Genomic DNA, 22,107 nt, shown 5'->3' with positions numbered 1-22,107 from the left:
TGCTTTTAAAATCTTTCTCGTCACTCGCAAAATATTTTTTGTCATATCAGGAGGAAAGCGCTTCGTAAGTAGATTCGTTACATGGATGATCTACAACGATATGCAAATTTTTTTAAGCAACTACCGATAAAAGATCCTCGTTAATTATTGCCGACACTCGACCGTAATCTCGAAAGTGTTTTTTTATTCTAGAGAAGAATAACTCGTCGATTTTGCGTTATTCGTGGATGATAATTTCAGATTTTTGAATAAATATTCCGTGTCTATAATCATCGCGCAAGATAACAATATCAACGATAATGTTCACGGAAGAGCAACAGTTACAACGACATCCTCTCATCCAGCTTTGGTTTCATTCGCGTTAATAACTCGTTTATATAGCGCATCCACGATTCAAACCAACTATCTCGTTAATTAATCTTCGATTCTATGGTAGAGAACGAGCGAGATACAATACGATCGATGTTATTTAAAACTGAAGAAAAGAAAAAATAGAAAAGAACTTATCGTGAGTAAGTTGATAAAATCATTTTCAGAAACATCGATGAATCCTTCGTATAAATATATATATATTCTCATGAATGAAAATTGGGAAGGTGGCCCAATTAACGCAAATGTTGAGAGTTTAAATTGTTTAAAGGTTTTTCAAGTTCATAATGGAATAAAGTAATTATATGTGTGTTTATATGTGCGTAGGTAGCAAACGATTAAGCAATCTGACACTGTGATTACGACGAATTTCGAGTGTCTAAGACTCGGACAACTTTAACTGGAGGGAAACAGAAGTTTAAGGACATGCTCGAAGGCAGGCTGAATTCGAGACGTCCTTAAACTCAACTCCAACTGTTAACTCGGAAGGAGACGAGCAATAATGCGTTATTTAAATTCCGATGCATCATTGGAAAATCCAATAACATTGATTGGAAGGAGGTTACAAGTTCATTTTATCTACACGTCTTATCCTCTTTTCGATTTCTTAGAAATATCTTTTTTTTTTTTTTAGAACCTCAATTATTCCATTTATCATTACGCTCTCTTATCGAAATCTCATTTTCTCCATTCTCGAGTTCCACGTAAAAACGATATTTCTATTTCTCAGTGCAATTACGTCTCTCGTTTTAATTAATTAATTAATTAATTAATTAATTATATAGATTTGACGAGACACAGACCTGTAAATATCTTGAAAATTGCAACACGAGAAACAAAGAATAGAATTCTCACGAATGAAAAGCGAAGAAGAAACTGATTGTCGTTGATCGGAATGTTCAATGAAACTTGGCAAACTCCGTTGTTAGTTTTCCGGTTAGTGTAAAAAAATGAAACTGAAAGTATTGATAAATTATTAATCAAAATTTAATTTTGATACGCGATACCTCGAGCCAATTTCTGCACGATCGATGGAATTATTCCTATCTGCCTCGACGATCGGAATTAATTCTGATTTCAAACTCGTCTCGCGAGTAATTCCTTTTTTGCCCCAAGTCACGGAACGTTGCTTCAACGTTTTGCCAGATTTAACGTCGTGTTAATGAATTTTTATGCTTCTTTCTCAACTTTTCTCTCGTTAACGCCCAGCAAATGATTTAGGCATATATTTATCCTTCTCGTTCTACGTTTTATTCTAAACGAACATGGACAATGGGATAGAAAGATAGAACTTTCTTTCAAAAACCTCGATTTTATTACTTTATTATTTTCAATGACGGAATCGCCTCGTTGAGGTTAAATATAAAAATAAAATTCTTAAAACTGCAAACTTTATATATAAAGCATTGGAAGACCAAAGTTATTGGAAGAAAAAACGAACTCCATTACCCGTTCCCTTTCGATTAACTGGCTTATCGAGCCATCTGTTGTCTTCGAGTGAATAAATTCTGATAAAACGCATATACCGGCTATATCGAAAGTGGGCAGAAAAGTCGCGATAACATTTATTGAACCTGTCAACAGATAGAGAAGAAGCGAACAGCTGAACAACGATGACGAAACTTTCGCGTGCGCAAACATTTCTCGAAACACGTTCCATCCTATGTGTTTGTTCCGCCATTCTTCGAATGTTTATTCGCACAGATAATATTTATCTGATAAAAAAAAGGGGAAAAAATGTCCATGTAATTCGTATTACGCATATTTAACTCGAATCTGTTTCTTCTTTAGAAGTAAAGAAACTTGGACGGATTAATAATCCAAGAACGATCGACGATTTTTCAATTTATAAGACGAATATCTGTCACGAATCTCTCGTTATAAATTTTATAAATGATATAATATCATAACAATACGGATTAACCGTAATATACGTTCTATTATCCTATTATGTGTTATTCGCAGCGTTTCGATGTTTACATACTTGGATTACGATACGTAAATACAACGTATTCAGACGTGATAAATACGCTCGACCGGTTAAACGAATTCATACTGAATTGAGCGCGTGGCGGAGAAAGTCGCAATGGCAAGCGAACGAAAACGTGTAGTTTTTGAACTAGTTTTAATTCATTGAAGAGAAACGGAAAATAATTAAAAATGTCGAAAGACGATTCTACCGCTGTTTAAAAAAGTTTATGCTTGCACTTTGAATAGTACAACGCGAAAGAAAGGAATTTCAATTATTCTAATTATCCGAAAATACACTTTCGTCTCTCTGTTAATTCGGAAGCATTGAAAAAAGACAGGAGGAGACGGTAGTAAAAGTTGTTCGAAGCGAAGAAATCGAAAGGATGATATTGATACTCGATAATCCATTCTTCTTAATCGTAATCGTGATCTCGAAGTCTCGCTGTGACGGATGGATGAGGCGAGAAATGGGAGAATTCCTCGACTGATTGTCGCTACACCTTCATCCAGGTACGCGAGTCGATCTGGAAACGTTACATTGCCGAGGAAAAATCTCGAGGAGGAGGAAGGGGCGAATTTAATCGCGTGGAATTTAGAGGAATACGTTTCGAGAAAGAGGAAGTAACGTTTGCAATCGATCGAGTTGAATTAAGGTAATTTTTATACCTTGCTGATATTTTGTCGAGAAGATGTTGAACGTAAGGCGAGTAGAGGGGGAAAAGGATATTATCAGAAAGAGATATTATCCTTGGGGAATATCTTCGTAAGATTCTATCATTTTACGGATAGTTTCGATTAAAACTTGAAATTTTGAAGAATTATTCGTCAAAAACGAAACAATAAACTCGAAAGCAAGAAACGAACGGAACGAAGGATAATACTTGTAAAATCTGGACGATCGTCGAATAAAGATTTCCACCTGTTTCGTACCTTGCGCAATTCGCCCGCATACCCTCGTTACTCGACGTTCGTAAAAGTCGTTTACATCGATAACACGATTCCATTAAACCTTGCCGCTTTATTCTATTCAAACGCAGCTGCCCTGATCGATCGATACGCGTTTAACGCGCAAAACTTACGTGCACCATCTTCTTTTCCCCTTTCTAAACCTTTTCAATTCGAATTCTGAATCGATCAACGGTCGGAACGTGACGATTTATCGATAATTAAGTATTATTGGACGTACATGCTGGATACGTGTCGTGTTATTAGGGACACGGTAGGAGATGACGCACACGTTGCGTCAATAGGCGCGAACGTTTTAGAGTTAGACCTTTGCAAGTTTCTACGCGAATCGATATTCCGTACGGATGTTCTCTTATTTCGCGTCTCTCTCTCTCTTGTGAAAACAACCTCTTTCAACCGACAATCTTTATAATTAACGGCGGTTACAAAGAGATCGAAACGTACGTCCTAATTACGATCGGCTTTCGAAAGCGGAGCCAGCTCGACTAAGAATGGAATTATCGACCGGTGGTCAGACTACAAAGGGATAATTTTCTTTTATGATTTAAATAGTCGCATTTCTATAAAGGTATCTCTCTCTATATATATATATGTATAAAATCGAATTACAAACACGTTGAGACGAACGATCGTCACCCTTTGATCGGAAATTTGATCGTCGGGATCGATTGAAAATCGGTCGAAATACTCTCCTCCTTTTGCAACGCGTGTTTCTAACCGCATCGAGGTTTCGTCCGATGGAATTCGATAAACGATTTCGCTTGCGTTTCGAGCGTCAACGAATTACGTTCACCCGCGAGCGCGTCCGATTTTCGAGCGGATTCGATACTTTTCTTGCCCACGTTTAAGAAAAAGTTGTGTCCGTCGAATCACTTTTGAAATTTACTTTCGTCTGTTTTATTAAGAGAGGGAAGATGACGAGATATTTCGGGTATTTTCCGATCTTATCTCGTTTGTTAAATTTCTTATCTTGGCGCGGAATCTATAAGATCCTCGGTCGGTTCTTCGAATCTTCTTTTCCCTCTAATTCTTGCCCCAGTTTCCTTCCCTACCGCTCTATTTTCCCATCCAAACTATTACCGGTTATTCGCCTCGTCTTCTAGAATTTGCCCTATCACAGCGCCGAGCCAATCCTCCTCCGTTCGAACTTATATTCCGATGAACGGACAGGTTTCTTTTTACCAACGAGACGCGCGCTAGAAATATTTTTTACGTATACGTATCCGCGAATTTTTACATCGATATTCAAATTTACAATGCCTCGTTGGAAGAGTGCGGGGAAAGAAAAGACGTGCGAAACGCGGTTTCGTGCCCGATAACAAAGGACAATTTCTTCTCGCCCACTTCCTTAAAATTATCACTACTCAACGCGTTCAGAATACCAAAGACTTTTCTCCTCGTCCCATAAAACGCCGTGACAAATTTTCAGAGATCCTTTCCTCGGGACTAGACCGCGCGAGAGCAGGAATAATTTAAGGATAATTTCTGATCCAAAAAAAAAAAAAAGTAGAAGACACAAAAGCAAAAATAATTCAAAAATTTCATTTAACATTCGTGGAATATCGTATTCCAAACTTTACCACAAACTTTTGCCATTTTGCCCAAAAATTATATTATATTCCACATTTCAATAATGGAATCATACCAATCGGACGACGACGAGTGGTGGTATCGTGGTATCGAAAGTTTCTCAGCGGATCGAGCCGCGAGATCCACCCTTACGTACATACATACACGTATATATACACGTATATAATGGCGGAGGGATAGCGCGGAGTTTAACGCGATCCCTCGAGGGGATCTCTGGATCGCGATAAAATTGGTCGGTTGATCGTTGGCCGGCGATCGTTGTGCAGAAGGCAGGAGGCGCACAGGTAGGCAGCGTTGGAGAGAACGGCAGGGGCCAGGCTTTGCCAGGAGAGGAGCGTAGGTGAGCTGAAATAGATCGATGGACGTGGTGCGCACGCAAGCACCTCCGGTTGTAACCCCTGCAGAGAGAGAGAGCCCCATGCTCTCTAGGTAGGGTTATCTCGGGCGAGGGGAGGGTGGAGAGGCGAGCGGATTGCGAGAGGAGGAGGGTCGGCCTCGAGCGTAGCCACCAGCTTGATGAAGCATCGGAAGGGAAAGAAGAGAAGGTAACGGGAAAACTCGTAGGAAAACAGGGGGCCTAAAGGATAGAAGGACGCGAGGGAAGATCGTTGGTGGAAATTGAGAGAGAGAGAGAGAGAGAGAGTGGTGGTAGAGGGAATCTGGGGGTTGAATACGCGTCGAGTTGGGAGGGAGGAGTGGTGGGAGTGGGGGAGGAGCGTGTAGGGGTATGGCAGGGCGCGAAAGGGAGACGGAGAACGGGCCGGCCGGGTTATTGGAGGAGGGTATTGGGACGGGGGTGGGGTGGAAAGAGCGGGAGGAAAGGAGACGGAGAAAGACGGGCACGCGACGGTGTCTCACCTGTTTGCCAACCCGCCAGTCTGGTTTACGCGCCCGGTCATCCGCCGGCTCCACAAGTGGCTATCCCAGATTTCGACCTTACGCGCTGCTCCTTTCTCTCGCGTACGTTTTTCTTCTTTTCCTTCCTCGCCTCCTTTCTTCCTTCTTTCCTTCCTTCCTTCCTTCCTTCCTTCCTTCCTTTCTTCCTTCGTCCCTTCCCGCTCTCCCCTGCGTCTTCTTATCTCCCCCGTCGCGTCGATTTCTCGCCAAGTGAAAACTCGTCGAGTCGACTTCAGCTTGGACGAGGAGGGTGGACGAACTCGCGTTCGCGCGAGGAGGAGGAGGAGGAGGAGGAGGAGGAGCGTTACGGATGAGAACGGAGGTGGTGAGTACTTGGGAGGAAGAAGACGAAGGTTCACCGCACCTTGAAAGCTCGAGTGAGTGATGCGGGGGTGGGAGGAGTGGATATCGATTCGCGATCCTTCGTTTCACGATCGCTCGTTTCGTTTTCGAACGCGTCTCGTTTCGGGGCAGGAAAAAGTGGTGGTGGACGGACGTATACGGCGTGGACCGACCTGATCCATCGCGGTGGTGCTTGCCGAATGACCGATGATCGACTGTTTTTCCTTGTCGAAAAAAAAAGAAAAATTCCGTTTTAAGATTTTTCGCAGCGCGTTCGTGTCGAATTACATTGGGGAGTATTCGAAAGTGTGAAAGTGTTTCCATAGTTTCGTTGTCATCATTCCGCGGAATCGTTGTGGATCCTCTGCGTTCGCGTTTGCACTATCATTCGCGCTTGATTTTAAAATAACTCTCTTCTCTCTCCTCCCCCTTTTTTTTTATTCGAGGAAAAAGAAATAAAAAAAAAAGGTGACGAGGCGAAAGGGTGTAATCGTGTGTGCGAAATTGTGGCCGACCGTTCGATGGGAGAAAGAAGAGAAAGTTTCAACCCTGATTGCGAAGGTCGGGGGGGATCGCATTTTTAGAACGTGGATATTCGATTTTTAAATAAATACCGAACCTGGTCAGAGATGGGTTTTTTTCTCTCTCTTTTTTTTCCCTATTTGCTGCCTCGCGTCGTGTCCTCGTTCCACATACACAGCTGCTTTTTATCGCAAACTCGCTCGCTTCGTCGATGTGGATACGTTTGTTGACAAATATCGCGCAGAAATATATCGGATAAATGTATCGAGAAACGAAGAAACGGCTCGTGAATCGTCGATTGCGCGAGATCCCTCTCGAGTTACGGGATATCATCGATTCCCATCCGATTATTGTTATCGAATTTTGATTCGTTACTTTTTTCGTGGATCGGTAAGATAAAATATCTCTGAACAATTTTAGCAAAGGATTTTTCTTTTTCTTTTTCTTTTAGAACCTAAAGTAACAAGTGGTTCGTATATTTTGGAAAGTTCAAGTTTCAGGTTTGTGTTTTTCTCTCGTCGCGAAAAAGAGATCTCTCTCGAAAAATTAATTTGAATATTTTCAACGTGGAGGAGGATGTCAAGGTTCGTTATATCCTCGAATTTAATTACACGGTGTGTATATATATCTATATTTGAATATGCCAATGAGTTTTTTCGATGGATCAAAAAAATGTGGGTCATCGCAGTCGGTTAATTAAAAACGAAATTGAAATTATCGTAAAATCGTACGTGAAATTGCAAGAATCTTAATAAGGAGGATCGATCGTAGCTTCGAATGCGAATGGAAGAGAAGGATAAAGGAATAAAAGAATCAAGGATGATGAATCGAACGAGATGGATTAATTTAACCAGCTGGAGTAAACGAATTCTTTAGAGCTCGTGATCGTGCTTCTTACCTAAAAGGGATCTATATCTCGGATTATTGTATCCACGGATGAAAGGGTAGAATTAAAATTAAAAGAAAAAAGGAAGCAGATACGAAGATCAAAATTTAAACACGCGTAGAAATGCACAAAGGCTACCCAGCCACATATACACGTATATATTTGTCGTTCGTAATTTAATTCGCCCACCCCCGCGTGAAATTTCAACGTGAAAACAGAAACTAACTTTACTTTGTTACCGCGGTCCTGTATCATGGGGTGCAATCGCGTAACAGTATCTAGCTACGTATCTGCCTACGTATTCCAGGATTGCAGGGAGGGGGAGCTCCGCCATCCACCCTTCGCTACGCGGAAATGCTAATCGCCAGCTTTTTGCTTATCCACCAATTATTTCCAGTTATTTCGGTAATCCTCATTTCGGTAATCGGCTTGTAATTTCCTCCTAACGACGCTAAATCAACTTCAATTCCATAATAAGTCCAAGATTTTATTTATATCCGCAAGTCGGGTACAAGATCACCCAATTGTTTCGAGTAGCAGTTCTTCTCTGGCTCGTTCGAATTAAAATTTAAATCTTTGGCGCGCAAACCATTTCGGTAGCTTCGATTTTCCGAGGACTGGAAACTGAAAATGTTTTTTTGGATGGCGAGCAGAAGTTGCGATGGTGGATAAAGAGGGGAAGAAATTTATTTGTAATAATTAACCTCTCGCTTTGCCGTAAGAAAGTCACACGTTTCGCTACTGGCACTATTGCTATTCAGAATTGTCATCAACAACGGTTTAATATTTTTCTTGACGACGATTTTTAAGGGTAGCTCTCTAATATTCTAACGTGTTAAATACTTCTCTAGAGAGAATACAGTTGTATCGTTTGAGCAATTCGAATTCGATGAAAAATTATGATGGAATAAAGAGAAAGGAGCTAGTGAAAAAGAGGGACTTGTCAACTTTTGTTTGTTTCACTTGGTAAGTTGGGATATAATCGATGGGATAGAATTTTAATAGAGAAAAGTCGAGGAAGCTCGAAGATGGAAGCGGAGAGAATAAGAGAAAAAATATGTATCTCGGTTTCGTGCAGTTTGCGGATCTGGATCGATCAGGCGATATAAGGAACGAAACAACCGAAATTTTCGTTGCGGATATAAAACTGGAGCGGAAGGAAGACACAAGTTGAAAACTATTGATTAATTTCTCTTGAACGCAACGGCCGAGAGGAGCGTGTGTTGCAGGCTGGTGAATTTATCTTTCCAAACTTTCCACTTGCCGTCGATCAATAACCAACGAAACCAAGAAAACAACTTTCAGAAATTAGGATCTAAGTTGGAAATTATTTAAAAAAAGGAAGAGAGGAAGCGAGAAACGAAAATATTTTGGTGGAAAAGTTGGCCGAATCTTTCTTCTCCGCCAGAGAAGAGTATCTTTTGACGGTAAGAAAGATTTTCTTAAGCTTGGAAAAATATTCGTCGTAGAATATATTGCACGATATATTCGATCTTGGCGACAATCGTCCTCGAATTTTTCCTTTGCAAATACTTTATTTATTGGTTATAAAAATAGAATACTCCATTTTCTATTATCCTATTAAAAATTCTTCGTACGTGTAATTGTGAGAAAGGCGAGGGCTGGCGCGGATTAACTTAATTATCATAAAAGGAGATCTTTAATTAGAAAATTAATTTGTACATTTACATTCTCTAAAACCGACGCACCACCGCGTCCTCGTGCTTGCTTAATTCTGGGATGAAATATTTCTTTTCGCAGCAAAGAAAAAAATAGAAATAAAAATAAAACGTAACTTCCATACGTTTTAAACGTTTGCATAAGATACGAGCCTTTTCCTTTTTCGTTTTCTTTTTCTTCTTTTTCTTTTCGCGATCAAAATTGAACGGCTCCGTTATTACGTACTTTTCCAAACATATACATACATATCGAAGCCAATAGTTAATATCGAAATCACAGCGCCGTATACTTTCCAATAAACGTCCTCGAAATGGATGCAAATGAACCGTTTATTCTTGAAAATAACGATAGAAAGAAGCCTAATCGCTACTCCTTTCTAACTCCTTCGTGTTTCTTAAAAGTGAGTTATTTACGCGAAAATAAATCTCGTGCCGAGTGTTTAAAAGTAGAAGGACGATGGATTTATTATCCCGCAATTTGCCTAATTTCGAGCATTATCGATCGGTATTGCAGAAGTTTAAAAAGCTCGCTTCCTCGAATTCAAGGTTTCCGGAAATGGTTCTTTCTCGAATATTCCTAAAATTTCGATATGAAAATAAGAAAAGTCCTTATTTCCTCTCCAACTGTTGGACGATTCGACTCGATTAAGATTTAGATTAAGATTAAGATTTAAGATTAAAACGAAAGAAAGTATTTCGATCCGAAATGGACGATCGAACCGAGTCTGTTCTCCACACTTTGTCCATTCGATCCGCTTCTTTCCCCTCGAAATTCGCTCGGAACGGTTTAACTTTCCTCGTTTCAACGCGACGCTGTTACGAATTGCGCTGTTGAAAATTTGAAGCCTGTTCATTGCGAATAATCCGCGGCGTATTAATTCCGTCGGCGATTAAAATTCAATGGTAATTGAAGCGCGTAACGTCGATGGGGCACTGGCTGGTGTTTATCCGCGGAGATATTCGAGCGAAATATCAATGGTTGAAACAATATTTAAGGCAACTTGCGGGATATTTGCTCGTTTCGCGAGATTGATCTCGATATATTCGTCGAAAAAGTGTGACACGATGATCGTTTCGTTGGTCACACGAAGGGAAAATGGAATAAGACGTTTAGAAGCTTTCGAAAAGAGGAACGAAAAGCTCAAGTCTGGCGATTAATCGGGGGAAATGATTAAAAATGATTCGGATGGAACAGCGCGTGTGAATCGATTTCGGTTGCATCCGCCTTTCGATTCGGATGCCGCGGTAATCTCTCGTTGACCTGAACCGAAGATCTCGAGGAAAGAATGGAGGGAAGCTATTACTTAATGTTTCGAGCCTTTCGAATCGTTCTCCCTCCCTTATTCCTCTCCAATGGAATCTCGTTCGAATTCTTGGAAAACGCGTGTCTCGAATATCTCTTCCCTTGATCCGAAATATTGTCTTCCAACTTGTTTCATCGCGGCCGAATTTAAATCATTCTCTTCTTCTTCTTCTTCTTTCAATTTACATCCCGATTTTAAACCTAGTTAGAAACGTTTTAAAGTTTCACTCGGGCAACGTTTGTTTGACGAGTTCGAAAGTTTGGCCTAAAAATTATTTTCCTTATCAATGTATCTCCCCGATCATTTTAAATTTCTCGGGAAACGAATCCACTTTCGATCGATCGGGAAATTACACTTGGTAATTTCTTTTTATGCGTTTCACGAAAGAAGCAAGTTAATAAAACTTTGAAACCAGAGTTTCACCGCGTACCTTACACGTTTAAAAACCTTCTTCTAAATTATTTCCAATCCTCTAATCCACTTTCGAAACGAAATTTATGAAAATTTCCTTAACGAGCAATTATATATTCAAAGTTTCACAATTTAATATTTCCACTGGGTCGCCCTCGCGGATGGCGAACGTATTATCGCGCTTTTCGAGGTATGAACTCGTCTGCGAAAGAAAAAGTTGAATTTCATCCGTCCAATCCAATTCCTTTTCTCGACCAATTCCGATATTTGTCCAGAGACTTGTGGGGGGTTAATTCGTTAAAACTGTGGCAAATATCCCGTGTGTGTCGACGGTTCTTTTCATTACTCGTTCATCCGATTCACCTGTCCGCAATTTACCTTTATACGCGGCCCAGGAGTTTCCATTACCGTGGACGATCTGGCGCTGCCGATGTGAAAATTAGTTTTAACGTGTCGACGTCCGATGGACCAATCTTTCCCCATTTCCTTTGAAAAATTCGTGCCCCGTTTCGAGGCTGATCGGCGATCGATTCGATCGCAAGTTGCCGTGGGAAAAAAAATCCTTGTTTTTCTTCTTCGTAGAGGAAGAGATTGTCGTGCGTGTTCGATGAAAATTGAGTCGAAAGGATGTTTCATTCTTCTCTTCGTTTATCTCTCTTTCTCTCTGGTTTAAAAAATCAAGTTACTTCCTCGAGAAGAAAAATTCAAGTTTGAAGGATTATCGCGTACGTCAATTTTATGATTGGAAGAAAAATTCAATTTCTGGAAGGCTCGAAGAGAGAAAGAGGGAGAAAGAGGAGGAATCTAAACCTGAATTAATTGCCGGTTTGAAGAAGGTTTGAGAAGTTTTGGTTTGAGAAATTTGAAAAGCGTCGAATGGCTGTGGAACGACATTTCGTTTGGTGGAAAGGTTCGGAATTCAAGGAAAATGGGGGGCAAAGCCGAGACGCGAATCGAACGAAGGCAAAGAGCGGAGAATTTCTTTCGTACGTCCGGGTGGACGTGACCTAAATTGGAAACAAGAGAAGAAGGCCGCTAACTCGACTAACTCGAAACGAAAAGTTTCCTCTTTTTTAATATCGCGTGGTGCACACTGTTTTTGGATAACACGGAATATTTCCTTTTTCCTTTTTTCTCAATCAAACGCGATACAAGACGCGAGAGGATAGTTAAACGTCGCAGGAAACGAAAAATTCTGCTTTACACGAGATATCCGCAAGATTAACCGCGAATTAGAGAAATTACTTCTTTTTATCAATGAAATATCCCTTCTTCGAAATATTTTTAAAACTCGAAACAACTTTGCAGTGGGCGGAAAAATGTTAAATTCTAAGATAATTCCAAGTTTTATCGAGAAATAAATTACGTGCGATCCATATGTAGAAACCGAGTATAGTAAAATTACATAAAGTCAGTCAAAAAAAGATATGAAATATCTTATTCGCGTAATTTTCAAATTTTCTATCATGCATCCTGTGATACGAAAGCGGTAATACTTTGTACTTTGCTTCACCGAGGTAGAAACGCGTGAAAGAATAGAGATCGTTAATGGCGAATCGTTAACACCACGAGTTTATCGTGGCAGCTTCACCTTGGAGATTAGAATCTCTCTCTCTCTGTCGGTGAATAATTAAAGGGTGGAGGAACGCTTCTATCGCGTTCTTCTTTTTCTTTTCTCGAATCGTGACGAAGACGTGAAGAAACTGCTCGAGCTTGATTCGAAAGATTACCTAACTTCGAGAATCGGAATAATCTGAGATCGAAAAAAAATGTATATATATAAATTTATTCGCGTTATGTGCTTTCTCTTTCCACGAGCAGCTCTATTTTTTTTGCTCGCAATTCTTTTACCGAAAGTTTAATGGAGAGAGAGAGAGAGAGAGAGGGAACAAACGATTGTTTGATCGAGCCATTTCTTCTCTCCCCGCGTTCCACCATTAATATTCGTTAATATCGCTCGAGCGAATATTCAATCGAAAGTGTTTGCCGTGAAAGGGAAAACGGTGGCGCGTTACAAACGTCAAATTTAATAGGTTTGTCGGAATTGGATGTTTACAACGGAATGGAGGATCGAGGTGTGATGGTTAAGGGGATCTCCGGGGATGAAGGCCTGCCCTGTTTAATCCACGCGCGTTTCAATACGTTTTAATAATTCCACCCTTAGTAAATTCGCTGAAAGAGATAAATTTCCTTGGTGTCGAACCATTTCAAATGTAATTGAATTTTTAATTTAGAAATACGAGGGAAACGATTAACGCTTATTAAAACGTGTAATCACAGTCGCAAAATTTTTTCGCGGAATTTCACTCGTTTCTCTTAACGTTTCTCCAAATATTTCCTTTTTATTCCAACTCTTCACCGGTAATATTCACCGGTAATATTCGTTTGTGCTCGCAATATTACATTACATGGAACTTGTTTTCTTGAACGTTGTTTCTTTTGGTGAAGAAAAATTTCTGAAATTCTAAAGAACCAGTGGCGATATCAGAAAAACTTTGCAACTCCTCGTTGAATTACCCAAGTCGAATAACGCGAATGTGATAAACCTTGGCTTTCCACCTTTCCCGAAACCTTCGACGTTAGCCAATTTCCTCGATAATCTCTTTTAAACCTCGCTCTATCGCTCATTTAATAATCCGCCTCGAAGGCGAGCTTGTTCAACTTGAATTTTCCAACGCGTTACACCGCTCGAAAGTGAGAGAGAAAGAGCAGCGCAGATACCTCTTTTAGCCTATTAAAAGCATGAAAGATGGCTCGTGAAATTTACGAAATTTCGAAAGAAAAAATATCAATATCGGTGGCTCGTGAAATTTATAAATAATACCCTCACGATTTCTTCTTGAAAAAATACCAATCATCGCTCCATTTCGGCCAAATACAAATTTCCTGACTTATTACCTGTTCAACGTTTCAAAAAACTGTAGTAGTTGCCGATGCTGTCGAAAAGCTTCTAAAAAAAAAAAAATCTCCACGCATTTCATCCATCCTCGCCTGCTGAACACGTAACAGAAACACGTCCTGAAATCCCTCTCGAATTGCGCTCGTATTTTCACCGCGTGAATATCCCTCCTCCCCCTCCTCCTCTCCTTTTCCTCGTCAAAAATAGTTCATTAAGGGAGAACATCGAGGTGGCATCTTGCAGGTGAATAGTCGTGTATATATATATATATATACACGTAGTACATCGATCGAACAGGTCGAAGCGAACGTTTTAAGGGTGTGCACCCCCGTTCCATATCCCGTGGAACATAAGTTTAATCCGATTTATCCGCCCTCTCAGCGCGATCAGAATGTTAAAACGAATATCCGCGTTCCTTCTTCGCGTCCTCCTCCTCCTCCTCCTCTTTTGTTCCCTCTTTTCGGGATTCCTCGCGGAGGAAAACTCGAACAGAAACAGTTGGAAGGAGGGGGCTTCTTCAAAAATTGTTGAGGGAAGATTTGGAAAAAGAAGCGCGAGACTCTAATTTTTCCAATTCAAAATTCAAGGATAATAAAGCAAAGTTATAGGATTTGAAGTATCTTCCTGTTCGAATAAGAAAAACTTGAGAAACTAATGAAAAATTGGACGGAATTTTGTCGCGTTAATTAAAAACGTCTCATTGTACTTACAAGTTCGTTTCGTCTCCGTTGTTACGAGCTACAAACTCGAAGTAACTCTTTTAACTGCGGTAAAAAAAAAAAAAGGAAGAGAGAAGATGGGAACCGATGTTCAAACTCAGGATAGAAACATTCTCCCCTATCGTTCCCCGCTTAATTACCGCCAAGCTTTTTGCTGGCGTTTAAAGCGCGAGTTAATTAAGCTTGCACCGATCTTGTTGGATAAAAAAAAAAAAAAGAAAGAAAAAGGAAACAGAAGAATTGCCCGTTTTCTTCAACGATTAGTAAATTCCGGCTGACTCAGGGATGTCTTTTTTCTTTTCCCCGAAGAAGGGGAAAGCTTCTTCTCCGCTGGGCGATTCGAAGAGTTTTTATGACACGTTGGAGAGAAAAATCGATGTGCTCGACAAAGGATATCCACGCGTGTTGATCGCGTGCATTTCGATTTCTTTGATTGCTCCTCGATATCTCGTCGCTTTTAAAATATCAACGACTCGTTGTAAGTCGTGAAATCGAGCTACGCCAAGCGGATACGATTTCAACGAATTTTATTCTCGATCAATTTTCAATTTATCGAACAAAGTATGAAATTTCTGCCTTTCTTAGGTAGAACATTGAAAATCACGTATATGTTGGGATCATCTGCAAAATTGATTCACAATTATAAAAGGATCTTAACTTGGCAAGAGAACGACGTTTCTTTCGTTCGAGATATCGAGGTAAAAATTTTTCTATTTTTCTAAAGAATCGAAATCAGAAAGAAGCACGAGCGTATTTCAATAGTTAATAAACACGTTTGACAGTATCGATTATCGATTAATTAGATACCACGTTGTTTTATTTCGCGACAAATATGGTAAAAATTGAAAATAAAAATTTTTAAATAGAACGACGGTGATTAATAAGCGTATTCCACTTTCAAGTTCGACGAAGATCGTCTCGACAATGCCTGATTTAGAACGGAGAGAAGATTCAGTTTAATTAAGCTCTTCTCGCCGATCTTATTATGCCATTTCGAAATAACTATACTGCGAACACGTCCACTCGCAGTGACAGAAATAAGAGAAACGCGCGGTAACGAGAAACATTTTCCCAGGGGGAGGGAGCGTTGGAAGAATGCCCCCAATTTATTCTTTAAAAACGAATTTCTCTCGCAGCCAATTGCGTATAATGTGATATATATACAAATGCATATGTAGATATATATATATATATATTCAAATCTACGGCAGTTGGGGAAAAATTTCACCCGTGTTTCTGTGCAATATTTGCACAGAAATTCCACGCACAAGTTAAAAAGTTGAATAATTGCATTTAAAATTTAAATTATTACAACAAGCATAGTCGAGTGAGTTGATATCAAGCATATATATATATCTTCATATTTTAAACGTCTCTTTAAATTTGAATTAATTTTATCGAATCGAATTTAAATTTTCATCGAACCCCATCGAAGAGCCAGGCAAAGTAGTTTTCGACTCGTTAACCCTTTGCATCTTCGATCTCGTCTCATCGATACTTACTTATTATTATATTTTTAAAGAAACAGGTTTTAGCTTCGATCGATATTTCTCTAATATTCGACAATTCGTCGACGAACGGGGAACGGAATTAATATCTCTATTTGTGAACGGACAAAATTTCGAAATCGAGCCTGCGAATTAGTCGACGAAGCGGATAACAATAATTATTTAATTCCTCCATTGACAGAATTTTATCCGAATTGGGAGGAGACGAATAACGAGCATCGGTTTGTTAATTAGATGGACGATCAATTACACGGATTGTGTAAAACCCAATCGAATGGAGAAAGAGGAATATGGTGATAATTGTTGGTCGTTTTAATTCGATCGTAAATCAACGAACGGGTTTATATCGTGCAAGAATTCATTCGACCGTTCCAATCTCTTCCAACATTTTTATCCCCTTAATCGATCCCACGAATGCAAACTTCTCTCCCCCTCCCCCTTTCTCTCTCTCTCTCTTGATCTACTCGGATAAATTCCTCTCCTCGATATATTGGAAATTTATGGGGGAAAAATTAGAAGAGTTTACGACTTCTCGTAAAGACGACGGCTCTTCTCGCGAGATTACGATATTACCAGTCAGCTTTTCCGGCGCTCGCGGTTTCTAACAATAAGCATAACTTTAATAAGTTGAGAAACTCGGCGCTGTGGTGCACCCGACTTTCATTTCTAAGGGTTCGTTATACCGTGTCGGATATCTCGCTGTTTTCGACACGTTCTCTCTCTCTCTGCTAAGCGTCTATTAAACCGTGTTGCCACTCCTCGAATCGCTCCATATTCTTTTCTATGGTAATTCTAGAAGATATAAAATTCATCCCTGTCTTCCTCTTGTGATTATGTTAATCCTTGACAGTCTCGTCTCTTTTCTACGTAATTCTAAAAAAAAGTCTCGATCATATAATTGTGAAACTTCATCCCTATCTTCTTTTTGTGATTATTTTAATCCTTGACAGTCTCGATCATCTCGGTATAACCAATGCCTTGTGATTCATCGAAGCTTCATTCTTCCCTCTTGTGATTACAATTTTAATGTGACAGTATTTTATTTTAATTGTGAAACTTCGTCAAATTTTCTTTTTGTGATTATTTTAATCCTTGACAGTCCTCTCGTCTCTTTTCTAGATAATTCTAAGAGAAATCTCGATCACGATGATAACCGATTATCATCTCGATGAAGCTTCGTCCCTATTTTCTTTTTGTGATTATGTTAATCTTTGACAGTCTCGTCTCTTTTCTATGTAATTCTAAAAAAAGTCTCGATCATATAATTGTGAAACTTCATCCCTATCTTCTTTTTGTGATTATGTTAATCCTTGACAGTCTCATCTCTTTTCTACGTAATTTTAAGAGAAGTGCAATGTAAAAAATAAAGTTTCGATCATCTCAGTATAACCAATGCCTTGTGATTCATCGAAGCTTCATTCTTCCCTCTTGTGATTACAATTTTAATGTGACAGTATTTTATTTTAATTGTGAAACTTCGTCAAATTTTCTTTTTGCTATTATTTTAATCCTTGACAATCTCGTCTCTTTTCTAGATAATTCTAAGAGAAATCTCGATCACGACCGATTATCATCTCGATATAATTGTGTGATCCATCGAAGCTTCACCCCTCCCCTTGTGATTACAATTTTAATCCCTGACAATCTGTTTCTATCTGGAATAAGCTATTCGAATATAACCTCCCCTCGAAGAGCCAGTCGGTCTTCTTTCTTCCATCTAGATATAAGAAGAAGAAGAAGAAGAGGAAGAAGCGGAAGAAGATTGCAGGAAGGGAGAGAGCGTTACCCTCGTTCTCGAAAAAAGGATCCTCGAAAGGGGAAAGGTGGTTCCGATGATTAGCTGCGCGACAGAAAAGGGAAAGAGAGGGGTTGCGAGCCGTGAAATTGCCTCTCTGTCAATCATTCGATTCTCGAAGCTCGGTCGGGAAAGGGTCGAAAATGGGAAATGAGAAGCTCGGCGATGGCGATTAAAAGAACGATTCTTCTTCGCGAATTACTTTTACTTATTTTTACTAAATTTTCGCGGACGAGGATCCATTCGTACCGATCGTTCCAACAAATTGAATACTGTTCTTCGATCTGAAAGAGAAAATTATCTTGTAACTGTGAATTTGCAGCTGAGGTCGTTTTTTCCAAATGAAAATGGACACCAAATTTATGAATCCTTCGAGTCGTAATGTTGGAATTGATTCGTATTATGAATCGCTCATTGAAAAACAGTAGATATGCACATATATATATATCGATTCAAAATAACGGTTTGGATCGAAGGTCGATGGTTTATGGGGTAGGAAGGGGCATAAACGTGGCATTCAATTTGTAATTTAAACTAGCGTGTATAAGGATGTATATAGATTTACATACGATTGGAAATTTAGATGAAGGGAATGGGATATTTCGCGGACGAGCGAGGATGCGTTTACCTCGATGAGAATGACAAACTTCATTTTTCACGTGATTAAAACGACGGGGATGGCGCGAAGTGAGCGAGGAGTGGGAAAAGGGAAATAGTAATATCTGTTGAAAATGTCCCATTATTCCGGAACGCGTGACTCGAAAGGCAGAGAGACGTGGGTGGTCGTAAATAAAAGAGATAACACATTATGCGCGAATAACGTTGGTTCGGTTTAGTAGAAAGTCGCAAGATTTTTATACAACGCCTCGTACGTTCGCGCCAACAGAAAGCGAATGCGAATCACGATTAGTTAACACGACCGACATACGCGATGCGAGCTCGAAACGAATCGTTCTTCTTTTGCCTCTCCGTCTTACTTCGTATTAAATTTTAGATAGACCGACCTGCCATAATATTCCATATCCCCCTAATTTTAATATAATTGAAGCTAAAATTATTGAACCATAATATGGAGCTTCAACATGAGCTTTTAATAATCATCCATGAAGTAAATAAATTGGAATTTTGACTGAAAATGATATTAATAAATAAATAATAATATAATATAATATAATATAAGAAGGGACTTTTCCCTTCTGTCGAGGAGGAAGAAAAGCTCTGGTCATGTTGCTAGATATTCTAGCTCGAACGAAAAATTTGGAATTGACAGCAATTTAAGTGAAATGTCATAAGACAATTGTACCGTTCGCGCTAGATTCTTATCTTTCCACGCTACTCTTCGCCCAAAGGTTTCTCTCTCTCGTCGAAGAGAGCGAGATATTCTGCTCCCTCGTGCGTGGAAGGAGTTCCAACTGCAAATCAATGCAACAGATGACTCGATATTGGCTAAATTGATACCCAATACTAATGCAAGTAAATCGCGAATGCTTTACAAATTACTTTCACTCCTCGAAAGAAACGCAAATTTCGACCAATCTGCAAATTCTCGATCGATTTCCACCAGTTGGCCGACCTGTGACTTGCTCAAACGATCCTGCAAAAGTTCCCGCCTCCTCCACGGAAACAACTCTTTATCGATCTTCGAAAAATCGATCGGTTTCTCTTCTTTCCTTCTCTCTCTTTTTTTCCTACGCTTTGACGCGCACCGTTGCACATTGGACGCGTATCCCGGTGACAAAGCGGCGAAATAGACGCGGTCGGATGCCAGGGATCACCCCTCGAGGGTGGCCGTTTCAGCTATCAACGTTTCCACCTGGTGTTCGTATTCCACCGACACACGCCCTCGATGATCCGTGTAAAGCCTCCCTTTCACCTAAGGGATCCCCTGGATCCCCATTGTAAGCCCTCCAACTATGGAAAACATTTTTGTAACGTTTTGTAACCGACTGATCCAATAAGATTGCTCGAAAAAGGGGAAAGGGAGGAGAAAATCTCCCTGCCCTTTCTCGATCCTTTGGCGGAGATACGAAATGGTGGAGCGCTGCGTGCGAACTTTCTTTTCAAAGGATCTTCTCCTTCCTTTCCGTAATCATACGTGGAATTTTTTACGCCCGTGAATCGTGCTCCGACAGGGTTTTTCGAAAGGCGGAAATCTTTTCGATCCCTCCAACGCTTTGTTGAATACATTATCGAAGATTTTCGAGTTGCGCTCAACTTTCTCTCGAATCGAGGATCTTTCTTTTGCAATGTAGGGATACGTGCATCTTCGAGATTCGTGAATATTCCTTTGACAGGGTTTCTCGAAAGATTTTCGAGTTGCGCCAATTCTCTCCCGAGATTTCTTCTCTTCGTTTCTTTTACGGAATCTGATATTGGATACATCAGATTTTCGTGAATTTTCTTTTCAATCCTCGTACTAATAAAACGCGATTTCTCTTCAACTCGATGATCTTTCTTTTGAAAAGATTCCTCTTCCTTTTTTTCCCAATAAACGAGATTATCTTCGGGCAGTATCTCTGTATTATAGTTTCGATAGCGTGCATCCGGAATTTCGTACGTGAATTTATATTGGAAATATGTCGAATACGCGTCTAACTTTGCTCTGGGAAAATATAAATTTTTTTTTTTTCATTATGTATCTCGGTTATACGCAGTTCGATACGGATTTTTGCATGCTCGAGGAAGACGAAGAAAGAGGATATCGCGAGTATCGTGATTTTGGAATACGTGGTGTCTGAATCGGAGGGGTTTATAAGGTTAATAGAGTGCGATGTTTATCGATGTTTATTTTGGAATTTTGTTCGAGCACATCTTTTACCCTTTGATCGCGTCGAGCGTCGTAAAAATCAATAGATAGTATCCACTCGTGTACGAAAAATATTTTTTCACAATTCGTAAAGTTCTTTGGCTAATTTTTTTTCCTTTCTTTTTTTCCTTTTTTTCATTCAATTTTACTAGCAACGTTACAATATTTCGTCGTTGAATTCTTCCTCGTATATCGTTTATCGTTATGTTTATAAAATACTCGGATTCGACACGCAGATTTCAAATAGGCGATCTTTGTTTTTTTCCCGTTCTATCTTTCTCTATCTGGAGAAAATTTTTCGCTCGATCAAATTTTCCAGGGGATAATTATTATTTCATTTTCTCGCTCGCGTGAAATTTCGTCGAACAGAATCCCCTGTGGACGGACGTTGTGTACGTACGTTTTTCAGTGAACGCGCATCGAGAAAAGTTTCTGGAAAATCGAATTTCCGGCTTGATTGCGCGAACAGCCCATACATTTTTAAAACTTTTGCGTAAATTAGATTTCGTTTCTCCGCGATATGTCGAACGTTAATTCCTTATCCTTCCATATCCGCGTCGATCGATCCACGAATAAAGCAACTCGCTCTTATTACTTTTATCAAATGTTATTATCGAATATCTCTGGATACATCTATTTTACAATGTTTTCGTAAATCGCCACGCAAAGTATTCGAACGTTTGCATTTCCAATTTTTGACGAGCGAAATAAACACGTTGAAGGAACGTTGTTGAAGACAACGAGGGAAATATCAAGATCGGCAAAATTTGAGGATCAATTTATGCAGTAGTTACGATGCATTTATGGGTCGAACGCTTCATACGTGCGATATTATTTTAATATTTTGTTTCCATGTCGCCGTAGATCAGTGATTTTGTGACAATAGATTTCCAATTAATTTTTCCTCTAAGCCGATGCTTTCAAATTTTCGACGGAGTTTATTTTAACATCTATCGTAACCACTTCTTTCCACGCTATACAAAATGGTCTGATTTATACGAAGAGAATTAGGCAAGCTATTTTTTCTTAACGCTGGAACATCTTTTTCCCCGCCGCGAGGAGAGAATTCTCGAGACTTAAATACCGCAAATACGTTAAAAAATACGAAGCGACGATCGAAAGCTACTTCCTTCTCTCAATTTCACTCTCTCATCCTGTCTTTTCTTCCAAGTCATCCTTTTCAAATCTTCTTCTTATATTCCTTTCGATCCCTTATATATTCCATTTTTCTTTCTTCCAAACCTCCCCCTCCCCGATCTGAGATTTCTTTTATATTTATCCACTCCTCGGAACGTGTCATCGATACAATTATTCCCGTACGAAATTTAACGTAGACGCCGTTTTCTCTTTCTCGAAAGAGAGTTTCAGACTGGAAAAAGAAAGAATGTAACATATACAAGAGATATCTTATAATAATAATAATAATAATAATTTTTCTCGAAA

The 22,107-nt window shown here is 39.6% G+C and overlaps 1 protein-coding gene across 7 annotated transcripts in view; it reads left to right on the top strand.

Moving 5' to 3' along the window:
• Positions 1-613: 613 nt before the first annotated feature.
• LOC107999339 (BAI1-associated protein 3) overlaps positions 614-22,107 on the top strand; it is a 90,398-nt gene continuing 68,904 nt past the window's right edge. For 2 of the 7 annotated variants that reach the window (XM_017059097.3, XM_017059095.3), the window contains exon 1: positions 5,722-6,118. The gene's annotated coding sequence lies outside the window, so the exon portion shown is untranslated. Of the gene's footprint in view, positions 931-2,676; positions 2,994-5,721; positions 6,119-8,196; positions 8,971-22,107 lie in introns of those variants that run through there. The other 5 variants (XM_062077312.1, XM_017059096.3, XM_062077311.1 and 2 more) reach the window with 4 other exon arrangements.

The sequence above is a fragment of the Apis cerana genome, linkage group LG7, assembly GCF_029169275.1.
Source record: "Apis cerana isolate GH-2021 linkage group LG7, AcerK_1.0, whole genome shotgun sequence".
Taxonomy (NCBI): Eukaryota; Metazoa; Arthropoda; class Insecta; order Hymenoptera; family Apidae; genus Apis; species Apis cerana.
The sequence above is the reverse complement of the archived record's forward strand: the minus strand, read 5'-3'. Positions and strand labels throughout refer to the sequence as shown.